This window comes from Aulostomus chinensis, chromosome 1, assembly GCF_037954235.1.
Source record: "Aulostomus chinensis isolate RoL2024-O1b breed Wild chromosome 1, RoL_Achi_v1.0, whole genome shotgun sequence".
NCBI lineage: Eukaryota > Metazoa > Chordata > Actinopteri > Syngnathiformes > Aulostomidae > Aulostomus > Aulostomus chinensis.
The window spans coordinates 18,857,417-18,866,518 of record NC_141320.1 but is presented as its reverse complement, the minus strand read 5'-3'; the positions used below and the strand labels follow the sequence as shown (position 1 = coordinate 18,866,518).

Below are 9,102 nucleotides of genomic sequence, written 5' to 3'. Positions count from 1 at the left end.
TCATTCTAAGGATGAGCAGACGTTCAATATAATTCTCATTTCCTGGTCAAAGACTCCTGCTAGTCAGAGAGGATCTGGGCTGGATTGGAAAGCTTCTGAGAGGGAAACCTTCACTCTGGACTGGACTGAGAACGGAGCAGCCTCAGCTTCCTGGAGCCTGACTTGCCTCTGTGGTCTAAGGTTGTGTGGGCTGACATCACAGTGAAACTACTGAGATCACAGAGCCTTTGAGATCACAGGCTGACTTCCTTTTTATCCCTAAAATGAAGAATAAAATGTTGTGTCTGTGTTTGTGTTGCTGCATCAGTTAAACAGTGACTCTGACAGAGGGGATGTAGCTCAGTGGTAGAGCGCATGCTTTGCATGTATGAGGACCTGGGTTCAATCCCCGGCATCTCCAGCTGGGCCTTTGGAGCATTCATGAGGCTAAATTGATCCATAAATGTGACAACAGTTGACAACCAAGTACCAGAAGAGAAACCAGTCTGTTGCATATCAAAGTATTTGTAGCAGGGTCAGTGTGACTGTGAGCCTTCATAGCCAGCATGAAGGAGCTGGTTTTATCTTTGCTGGGGAAATCCCACACACAGCTGCTCTCAGTTCCAAATGTGTGTGTCCTCAGTCCTCCGTCCTCCTGCTGCCCTCAGAATACAGACACAATTCAACCTGGCAAGTTTGGAGCATAGAAGTGCTCCTGAAGAGATGTGTGTCAGCCCACAGCTGGCTGTTCTTACCTGGAACCTCAAGATGAAACTGCTTCCACAGATTGGAAATGAATCTGATGTTGACTTTTGGACAAATCACCTGTTCATCAGTTCATCATCACTTCCATCCATTTCTGCTGCTTATCTTGTTATAGAAAGGAGTCTATCTGCTGTGTGACTGAGGCAGTTACTGTGAGCTGCTTCATGTCTCAGTGTGTGTGTGTGGGGGGGGGGGGCTGTGTGTGACTGGTCGGCTGCCAAGGATTATTGATGAGATCAATCATGATCAGCTCAGAGATCACGGCACAGAAGAAGGAGACTTTTTGATTTTTGGGGGTTCAGTTTCTAAGTCAGACACATCATCACAATTTGAAGTTTTCCTCCAGTAAAAAACAAAACAACACAAAACCAAACAAAAACATGATTTGACTTTTGATGTCTACATTTTTTGGAAATTGTGAGTCCAACAAGCAGGAGGCCGTTTGAGCTTGGAAACTGTGAAGCATCACCAGTAACTGCTGGTTAATTTACAGGTGTTTCCTCCAAAAAGTTTAAAATGAACTCAATGCTGAATCCCTCGTCGTCATCACTGAGCTGCAGAACTGGTCCATGCAGGAGGCTGAGCAGGTCTTCCTCTCTGGTCCAGTGTCTCAGCACAGGTCAGAGTAGAGAACTAAAACATGAACACAAATCTTTATCAGCTGTTTACTGACATCAGTGACTACCTTCAAGTAAGAGTGTTAGTGAATGGACCCTTTTTAAAGTTTATGTTATAATGTTTGAAAAATGATGCTCACAAAAACACAATAAAAGTGTTTGTGGTAAAATGATTCCAGTGGATTTTATTGCCATTTTAAGAGTTCAAGCGTATTTTGATGACATTGTTTGATGTCATGACTCTCAGTTACTTTAGCAGGACCATCGGGACATGAAATCTTCCTCATCATCCCATATCGACCCTCAACCCCTCACACAGAACCAGGAGCCCTCAACTGAAGGAACCTTTAAAACTGAGAAGTTGGACAGAAAGCAGTATTTTGGTGGAATGAACCTTTAAAACTATAAATTAGAAAGTATTTTGGTGGAATGAACCTTTAAAACTATAAATTAGAAAGTATTTTGGTGTAACGAACCTTTAAAACTATAAATTAGAAAGTATTTGGTGGAACGAACCTTTAAAACTATAAATTAGAAAGTATTTTGGTGGAATGAACCTTTAAAACTATAAATTAGAAAGTATTTGGTGGAACGAACCTTTAAAACTATAAATTAGAAAGTATTTTGGTGGAATGAACCTTTAAAACTATAAATTAGAAAGTATTTTTGTGGAATCGTAATAAACCTTGAATACTATAGTGAGAAAGTATTTTGCTGCCACCCAACTCAACAGGTGGCGTTGTAGGGAACTGCAGCTCTCTGGTGCTGCTGTGGGGTCCTGCAACTGCAGCTCTCTGGTGCTGCAGGATCTCCTCTTGAAAAGCCTCACACTTCAGAGTCGTTCCAGAATCTAGGAGCAGAAACCAAAGTCTCCTACAACGAGGATGGGATTGGAACCCACGCCTGCAGAGCTCAATGGATCAGCAGTCCATCGCCTTAACCACTCGGCCACCTCGTCTCCTGACCACCATGATGTGCTGCTTTCTCTGAGCCTTTGAAACAGCTGAACTCTTTGGAGCCCATTTGTCAGAAATGGACCCAGCAGGAGCCACTGAACACAACTCTGACATCATCAGGCTTCTTCCCAGCAGCTTGGTGCTCCAGAAGGAAGAATCCAGACCATCGCTACATCATCAGAGTGAACACCAGCTGATGTTGACCAGTTTAACAAGCCTTTGACTGCTAAATGACATCCAAGCTCAGATTCTCTTGTCCTGGTAGAACAAGTCAGTGTTGAAGAAGATGAGAGCACCAGTCTCTTTCATCCAATGCTGGAACAGCGTTAGACTGAAGGTCTGAAGGTCCCTGGTCTGGTCCAGGTTTCAACAGGGGACCAGCATCAGCCAGCATTTAAATGTGGACAGCAGTGGAGGTGAAGCCCACATCAAGGAAACCAGCCTCCTATCACTGTCCTGTGCTGAGTTTCTTTAAAAAATGTGAGACAAACTCAAGAGTTTCTGTTTCCTGTGTTGGACTTTGGCTCAGAGAATCAGAGCCAATCAGAAGCTTGTTGGTCTTGGATGCTGGTCATCAGGAGCAATGAGGGGCTCAGTGTCTTGCTCAAGGACACTTCAACATGGTCACCAGCTGAAGTGAGAACTGAACCAGCAACTCTGCTAGACGGCCACTCTGCCTCCAGGCCGTGCCCCCCTAACCTGAATCATCATGATGTCATTATTTGTTGCTTTAATTCACCAAATGTGTGACGTGGTGAGTTTGTCAGGAGTTTAAAGACCAAAGTTGTGAACACACAGAGAAGTAAACCTGTCAAAGCTGCTTCACTTGATGAGAGAAACTGAGGAACTGATAGAAGAGCAACAAAGAAAATGGAGTCAGAAGGTCGTCTTCTTCACCGCTCAGTCACAACACTGACACACACACACACACACACACACACACACACACACACACACACACACACACACACAAATAGTTTGTCTTTGAGAGAGGACAAAAAATGTTTGACTGTGCTGACATGAACTTTCATTGTCTAATTTCAGTCTCCTACAAAAGTGTGTGAATGTGGTCGTTGTGGCCGAGTGGTGAAGGCGTTGGACTAGAAATCCATTGGGGTCTCCCTGCTCAGGTTGGAGTCCTGCCAACAACGTTGAACTGTTGACAATTTAAATTTGACTCATTTTTCCTCCACACTGTCCTTCATCACAGCATTTAACATCAGGACTGCTCCCAGATCAGCTCCATGACCTCATCCCTGCACCAGAGTACCGCCCAAGTTCATCAAAAACGGCCAAGCATAAATATATAATATGTATATAATGTGAACACACCTGTACAGGTGCGTTAATGTGCTTAATAATAGAGAATGAGTGAAGGGTGTGTTCAGAGTGGAGTGCAGTACCACAGTCAGGCCAGCAGGTGGGGCTTTCGTTGGTGCTGTCTACCTAATTGCGGTATCTGTGCTCTGCCAGCAGAGGTCGTGCTTCACCACCAATCTTCTCGGGTGTCTGAGTGGTGCCGCCATGTTTAGGTCGTAGCAGGAGGACGTAGGTTGGTACTTGGCAGTTCGGACGTAGCGAAAGTCACGTTATGAATGGAGGGCTGAGTTGGAGCAGAGGGGGGCAGGATCCTGGGGGTGGACTGTCTTTAGGGGGCTGAGGTGTGTGGTGGTCTTGGTGGACCCTCTGCATCTCAAGCTGAGACCACAGAGTCCTGTGTTCTTGAGTCATTGTCTATAGTCTCTGTTGTTGGATGTTGTTGTTATTCAGAGGTTGAGGGAGAGGTGATCAGGTGGTCCACATGATGGTGGAGGTGATGAACTGTGAATCCATCATGGCTCCACTCTCACCCCCATTGTAGTGTTCTTGGTTCACTCTGCCATGGCCCCATGTTGAAGGGTGACTGTCTCATTCAGGTTCAACCCTTTGTTAGACTCTATTAAGTCACTGACTCCTGCAAGGACAAACTCTGTAAAGTATATCCATGGTGAGGCCTCCCTCAGGAACTAGAACACCAAAGATGAACTGCACTTCATCCGTCAAGCTCAGTTGTGTTGGTGTTCTATGAAGTACTGCCTTCAGAAAGGCACCAAGGATGTCCTGTTGGTCCTCACTGTCCAGGTAGACAGGCTCAGGAAGAGGATCACACAACTAAAATACAGTAAAATTAAATACATCCATCCATTGTCTTCCGCTTATTCCTACACATTAAGGGTCACGAGGGGGTGGAGCCTATCCCAGCGTCAACGGGCGAGAGGCAGGGTTCACCCTGGACAGGTCGCCAGTCCATCGCAGGGCCAACATAGAGAGACGAACAACCATTCACACTCACATTCATACCTACAGTCAATTTAGAGTAGTCAAAGTACAAATACATATTTATTTTTAAGAATCAATGTATTACAAGTACTTTCAGGAAAAAACTAACCAAAATGTTCTTAAAAAAACAAAACCAAAATGTTGTTAAAAAAACAAAACAAAAATGTTCTTAGCAAAAACCTCTTCACCGTGTGTGTACCGCACATCTGTAAAGTGAGTGTGTGAGAGTGTGTGAGCGTAAGTGTGTAACAGTCAGTGAGCGTGACAAGAACTCCTGAAACGCTTCATCAAAGTGCTTTCAAATCTTGTTCAACTGCAACATCATCCATTCAAACTTGACCTCATCGGTTTGGCATTGTGAAGTTTGTCACTTCAAATCTTCATTCAAGACAATTTCACCTTTAATGCGTGGACTTTGGGGGACAGTTGAAGTCCATCCAGATCCAAGAGAAGTTTTTGAAACACTTCAGAAGTGTAGCACAGTCGTGGGGGACATGCAAGGTTGAGGGCACCCATCAGTCCCATTAGCAGTGCACAGGCCTGGGCAGCATTCCTGCATGTAGGCAAAGTCAGAGTAGTCAAAATAGTACATCCAACTCTGTAGCGCCACCTAAGTAGAATACCAATGTTTGAGATCCTGCTTGTTCAGCATGAATGTTCCAGCAGTGGTCACCTACCTGTGTACTTTCCAATAGTCACCAGTCGCTCTTGGTGCCACCCCTGCTTGCGCCAGTGTCTCCAACAGTGTCTCCAACAGTGTCTCAGCAGTGCCCGTGATCTTAGCAGGACTGATGAGCCTGTGGTTCAGGAACAGGTCCTTTCTAATTGTGCAGATGAGGTTTCTGTTCCAAAGCCTGGATCGTATGTTTTCATGATCTCTTTCAAAATAGTCATCAGGTATTTCCTCCCCACGTGTGGTTGCTCTCACATGAATGCTTCATCACCAGTCATCAGTCCACTGTGTGTTCATGGCAGCATTGAGCAGCAGTCAGACAACAGTTCTTAGACGCTCCATGAGTTTGGCTGAAAGTTCCCGATCCATGAACCCGTCTTCATGATCCAGGTATGGTCCTGCACACCCTGAAGCTTCCTCTGGTGGAGATTCCAGCTGCCTGGCCTCCATCTCTGAATACACTCGCTGGCCCTCAGCTTGTTTTGTTCCATACAGTCAAAGAGAAGCAGAAATAACATCACCATTGAACAGAGGTCAAACAGCCAGAGCAGCTCAAAGGCAGGGTTGGGGTTCCTCACCCCTCCTCCCCTAAAACAGAAGGCACGTGGTCAATCTGGGTGTTTGAAAGCAAAGGTCATGGGCTAGAAGTTTTAGTGGTTTACTCAATCAAATATTTATTTGTTCATGATATGATCATACAGAGAGGCTCACCGGACTTTTCCTCAACAAAAAAAGGTTTCAAATGTTGAAAAGCACTCTAGTAATTTATCATCGCATCAGTTAAAGACAACAATACATAAAGAAATTGCTTACCGTTGCAATCGGCCATTTTCCAAAAAACAAAGACTTCTCTCCTGGTGAAAAGAAAAGAAGAGTCGTACGGTCCTCTGAGGTCCTGTTGTGTCTTTTGGTCAGAGACAAACAAAGTGTTTGCCAAGTCGGCTGTGATGAATCTCCCAGTAAACCAGGGGTTGGGTTCCCCACACCTTCCTCCCCTCAAACAGAAGGCCAGACGTGTGACTTGGAACACCAAACAGGACCAATGGTCTGTTTGAGGCTTGAGGGAGGACATGTCTGTCTTCTTGCAGTAGTTACTTTCCCTGGTGAGTAGTTACTTTCAGAGTGGAGGAACTCAGGTACTATCTCAGTTACATTTTGGCAGAAGTAACTAGTAACTATAACTACCTACTTTTGCAAAGTCCCGTGCCAGACACTGAACATGAGACACTTGCGGTCTCTTGGTGTGACAATCAGCCGCTCTGTGACAGCAGTGGAGACACCAGCAGACAGGGCGGAACCAACTGGAGCAGAGGAAGAGGAAGTAGCCCCACTAGAGCCCTCCCTCCCTCTCATTCTTTCTCTCTCTCTCTCTCTCTTTTGTCTTTTCTTCTATTTATTTGCCTTCTGCTGTCTGTCCTTTAATGCTCTCGTTTAAAAACCAACCACAGCAGACGTCCGTTCCCATGATGAAAATTAATATAAAAGATAGATTTGTTTTCCTCTTAAGTTTAGAAGCTTTTCCAGATTCATGAAAAGATCATCAATCAGTGCAGTATTTCAGACAGACTTCTGGTCCGTGAGGACGAGGAATCCAGCACAGATCCACAGAACTCCAACTGCCATCTTTGATGGTTCCTTTACAGTCTGTAGGGTGGAGAGATCCTCCTGAGTCAACGAGCCCTTTTAGGATCCACCTCCATTTATGGATGGAATTTATACAGCATCCACTCACCAGTGGAGTCTGATATTCAACAATAAAGATTCCCAAGTCACCGTCCAACACTGGCTGGAGCAGCAGAGCTGGCAAAATGTCATCTTTTCTGTCATTGTTTCAAAATGTCCTCACTAAGATGGTTATTAATTCCTCATTCTCAGCTGCTACAGCCTTTAAAGAAAACCTTTGACTGGTGGCTCTAACAAAGATCAGATGTTGTCTCCTCTAGAACATCAAAATGATAACAATAAAGATAAGAATAAAGATAATTTGGTGAATTTCAGTCTCCTACAAATGTGTGTGAATGTGGTTGTTGTGGCCGAGTGGTTAAGGCGATGGACTTGAAATCCATTGGGGTCTCCCTGCGTAGGTTCGAGTCCTGCCAACAACGTTCAACTGTTGATGGTCCATATCAGACCTCTTCCCCTACTTTGTGCTCCAGTTGTCTCCTCATCAGGCACCACAGGATCCAGGAGTCAAAGCAAATCATTAGTGACTTTAAAAATGGCCATCAAACACAAAATAAAGGTTGAAATATGTTTCAAATTTAATTTTATGTTGACATGTTTTATCCATTTCACCACCACACTGTCCTTCATCACAGCATTTAACATCAGGACTGCTCCCAGATCAGCTCCATGATCAGAGATCAAAGACTGAAGCAGGAGATCAATGCTCAGAACCCCGAGATCAAAGACAGAATTCAGAGATCAAACACAGAATTCAGAGATCAAACACAGAATTCAGAGATCAAAGAAATAACCTATGGAGGCTACACCCCCCCCCCCAACAGTTTCCATTTCAGTCAAATCAATTTTATTTTTTTAGTGCCAAATCACAACAAAAGTGATCTCATGACACTCTACAAGTAGAGCAGGTCCAGCACCTCAGTCCTTCCATCAGTTAACACCCAACAATTCTCCATCAGCAAGCACATCCTGCAACAGTAGTGACTAAAACCTTCTTTTAACAGGCAGGAACGTAGAGCAGATCCAGGATCAGTGGGGACTGATGTCTGCTTTGACCCCCTGGTGAAAGAATATGTCCTGTCTTGTCTCCTGTCTTCCTCCAGAAAGGTGGCAACCTGATAGCAAACAAACCCATCCTCTGAACTAGGAGTCTCAGTTGAGGCTCCATCTGAAACCAAAGACTTTGGATGAATGACTATCAACCTCCATTCTTTGTTGGACTAAACATTCATTAGTTAGCAGTTAGCTAAGCTACCTGTGGTCAAACCTGCAGCTGATGGAACACAGTAAGAGCAGGCTAGCTAACATTCAGGTTTGATTTATGAATGGAAAGAACAAGAGACAAATAGAATGACATCATCAAGACAAAACCTGGTGCTTACAAAGGTGAGGTGAACAATTTTAACAGTCAATCCCAAATTTAGGCCTGAAGTTAGAAAATAATATTAGCTAGTTAGCAACGTTAGCGTATTCTGCCCAAGTAGAAAACATGATTTGTTTATCTGGATGAAATAAAAATGGATGAAAACGTCCAGAACATCCCTCCCAAATCTGATTTCTTCAACTGAAAGAACTCTAACATTTCTAGATTCATTCCCTCCAGTAAGGTCTTATTTCCAGCTCTGCTCTCCCTCCACTACTGTTCAGTGTAGTATTTATTTTACTGACTACTTCATTGACAGGTGGTAAAACTGTCTGGTGTTTCCTGAACTTAACTGAGTGCTGCTCAGTAAAGTTGCCATGACTTGAGATTCTCTTCCTGCTGGGTCCATTTCAACATTCTTATCCTTCCTAGCATTGGAGATAAAGTATCAGTCAGGGCTGTACTTGATTAGTACTGCATATAGTACACATCAGTCACTGCCATGACACAGTGGAATGGTAGTTGAAGTACTGTTTAGCAGCAAGCTGAAAACTGTTGTGGTCTTTGACAGTTCTCTTGTTTGTGAATGAAAATCCTGTGAAGGAGAATCATGGAGACATCCTAAAAATGGCTGAGGTCTCTGAGCTGCAGCAGGTCTGAGCTGCTTTTGATGCCCAGATGATGAGGAGGCAGTGAATGGTGGGTTTGGTGGAGCTGGAAAAAGGCTGCAGGTGGTGAGGGGTCTGC

At 44.3% G+C, this 9,102-nt stretch overlaps 2 non-coding genes across 2 annotated transcripts; both read left to right on the top strand.

Moving 5' to 3' along the window:
* Positions 1-328: 328 nt before the first annotated feature.
* On the top strand, positions 329-400 carry trnaa-ugc (transfer RNA alanine (anticodon UGC)). The gene has a single exon. It is a non-coding gene; the product is annotated as a tRNA-Ala (tRNA).
* Positions 401-7,332: 6,932 nt separating this feature from the next.
* Positions 7,333-7,414, top strand: trnas-uga (transfer RNA serine (anticodon UGA)). Its single transcript has one exon. It is a non-coding gene; the product is annotated as a tRNA-Ser (tRNA).
* Positions 7,415-9,102: the final 1,688 nt, after the last annotated feature.